General features: G+C 49.3%; 1 pseudogene; it reads right to left on the bottom strand.

The window, feature by feature from the left end:
- Positions 1 to 229: 229 nt before the first annotated feature.
- Positions 230 to 744, bottom strand: LOC144167979 (ubiquitin-conjugating enzyme E2 C pseudogene; annotated as a pseudogene).
- Positions 745 to 3,247: the final 2,503 nt, after the last annotated feature.

Consider the following 3,247-nt stretch of genomic DNA (forward strand, 5'->3'; position numbering starts at 1 on the left):
TTCCAAGCAGTAAGATGGGAAGAATTCTGGGACATTTGTCGGTGCTTTTTGTGTGGATTGTAAAATGTTGGAACACTTCTCGCAAACAAGCTTCACTCCGCGACACAACAGGTTCAGTACTGCACTCAGACCACAGTAAGCCAGAAATGCGCCTGAACCCGCAAGAGCAGTAGTTCCCAATGTAGTCGAGAAAGTTTTTTCCTCACGTGAACAGCGGTAGGGCGGTCGCTCACTCAGGACTTTCGCCCGTCGCCTTGGCAGCCATCTTATACTTATCCAGCACAGCTTTCTTGTACAGTTCCTGGTTCGTCCAGATCTCTGCGGCGTATGCGTTCAACGGACTGGCCACATTGGTCTCCGCCAGCAGGGACTGGATGGATAGCAGCACAGTGCGCACGTCCAGAAGGGCCGTCCACTGGTCCTTGAGAATGTCGAGGAGATATTCCCCACTTCGTCGACGTTTGGATGGAAGCAGGGCGTCTAGAACTGCACCACGGGGCCGGCGCACGGGTAGTTCAGAGGGAATTTCATCCGCAGACGGTAAACCAAGTTCTCGTACGCGGTTCCTGCAGGTCCGTGAATGGTAGCAACCCAGTCGAAAATATCTTGGTCTTCAGGGAAGGCGGAAACCATAGCGTCTCCGCACGTCATAAGCGCCAGTAGCTCTTGCCTGAGCCTCTTGGCAGCAGCCGGGACATTGGAGCGGGAGTCCTGACCTGGTTGGTCGCCGTCGCCGGTCGCCATTCCTGCGCTAGCGGTGTCGTCGACGTTCTGGGAAGCTATTTTAAGAAACAAGTCCCTGCGCATGATGATGATTGTTGCGAAAATTATTATTGTGCGCACGATCTACAGGGCCTCCCATAGGCGCTCCAGCTCAGCGCTTCAGACATGATTAGTATGCCCTCCCGCAGCATTCGTGTTTTTAGCCTTGCTTGGAGGGGTGCGCGACGTCCGGCATACCGGTTACGTCGTAGCTTCGTGGTCCAGGTTTAGTTCTGTGGTTGGTGGTTGTTGGTTCGCTTTTGATGTGCATATTTCTATAAATATTTTCTTGATTTCGGTTGGTATTTAGCTTGTAATGGTTTTGTATCATCAGTTCTATTGGTTAGAAAACGTTACATCAGGTAAAGGTGCGTTTGCAAAAGGTAAATTAGATAAGGTTAAAGCAGGACGTCACCTTGCTGGAGTGCTTATAATGAAGTCGGGTCGAAATACGGACTTGGCGGTGATACTACTTCAGCAATGCTCCAGCGCACGAGAATGACGATAATGAGGATGTGTAAGGGCTTCTCTTTTAAGTGGCGTTGACGGCAGATGTCATCTCCTGGGTTTAACAAACTGAACTTCTGCAAATTACCGTTTTTAAACTGAGGCTCAGTATTTTTTTGTTTATTCTGTGAATAAATTACCTTTCGTTGCGCCCGTCGTGTACCCATTCTTCGCTTGTTGTGGGGGCCTTCTTGATGATAGTGCACCTCTTTTTCCTTGTCACATCGTTTTTCGTTTTTGCCAATGCAACTTCTTCGAATTTGAAGCTATCGTTATTAGCTCTGGGGCGTAAACAAGAAGGCAAATTTGCAAAAAAAAAGAACAAATAGAAAAGATTCCTCTGATGCAAAGCAAAAGAAAAACATGCAAAGGAAAGGTTACACGAAAGGCCTTGTATAACTTCCAGTACTGTTACAAGTTGCAGCAGGTCAAGTTGCAGCATATTTATCTGAGAAGTCCAGCAGAAAGTTGCACAAGCACATACCAAAGAAGACAACGACTCCACTGGTCGCTAGTTTCTCTCGGTGAGCGTTCTTTTGCTGGCAAATCCCCCTGAGTAGTATGAGCTTCTCACTCGAAATACGCAAAAATTTGGTGCGCCATCCAATCAGCTGAGTACAGAGAGGGGTCCCTAAAACATCCACCAAAGACTGAGTTTAGAGCGATCACGCCATTGTTCATGAGGTGGCAAATCACGTTTGCTGTCACGACTTCCCTGAGGTGGCCGGCGCCAAGCAGTAGGCATATATCCCACGAACAGCGGCCATGCCTAGCCGAAGAAGGTATCCCGCTATAGAAGTAACAGACACTTTCAGTTTCTACTTTCACTATGTCCTTCGAAATTAAACTTTAACTGCTTCTATAGAAAACAATGCATCGCTGTACTGATTGCGTACGATCTCTTCCAATGTGTGGCATTCTCTTTTAGAGTGCAACTTTCTGGCAGCCGTTACCCGAGTTTCGTGGCGGCGGCGGCCTCGTAATTGAGTAACCGAACGCAGCAGCGATAGCGGAAAGAAAATGGAGAGGATTGTCTGCCGAAGGGTGAGGTGGTAGGCAGCACGCGCGACTAGGCGTAATCTCTCCCACTGCCTGTCCCTCACTCTTGTTTCATGCGTGGGAGTGAAAACCCTGACACTTTACACAAACGCTGTTGCGCTGAGATCTAATTCAAACCACGTGGCGCACGCGCGGGAGGTTCAAACACGATTTTAACAGCACGCTCACTGCTCCCCGGGCGTGGCTAATTCATAGCTAGTGACATTTGCGCGGGAGGTTCAAACATGATTTGCATCAACCCGCTTGCCTGCAGCGGCGACGCGGTGCGAGATAACAGCAGAGTAGCGCACGCCGACATGCGTTAGCTGATCATGCGTCCACTTCCTGAGACGAAGCAGATATGCGCCGTGATCGAGAAGGCTGCCGCTGCCGGTGCGCCCACATTTTCCATTAGGGAGTATAGTGCGCGTCAGTGCATTTTTGTTTTCGCAACTCTCTCCATCCCTCGGTCCTACGGAGGCCAATTCATCTATGACTTTTCCTGCCTGAACATGTGAAGGTGCAAGCTGGTCTTCTTAAACTCCTGCAGACGAAGGGCACAGGAGATATCTTCGCCTATAAAGGAGCGCTGACTGCCGACATCCACTATGCAACGTACGTACGTACGCCCATTGTTCTTTTCCGTTATTCCATAGCCAGCACGTGTGGAGCAGTAATTCCGTGTCGAGAACTGGACGCGTGTGGCAGTGCCGGTTGCTGGTGTTCAGTTTCCGTAATCTGTATGGCCCAGTGAGCTGCCAGCAGGATAGAAAACCAATGTCACTTCTCTGTCGGTGCAGTTCCCGCATTTGACATCACGGCTACAATATGCAGAAGAATTCATCTCATGCTGCAACAAAAGCTTCGTGCGAAACTTTGTCTTTCGGATGCCAATCATTTTAATTTATCCTGATGGCTGGTGATTCCTTCGCATGAATCT

This window comes from Haemaphysalis longicornis, unplaced genomic scaffold (genome assembly GCF_048455015.1).
Source record: "Haemaphysalis longicornis isolate Haplotype H1 unplaced genomic scaffold, Haemaphysalis longicornis Haplotype H1 scaffold_2, whole genome shotgun sequence".
Taxonomy (NCBI): Eukaryota; Metazoa; Arthropoda; class Arachnida; order Ixodida; family Ixodidae; genus Haemaphysalis; species Haemaphysalis longicornis.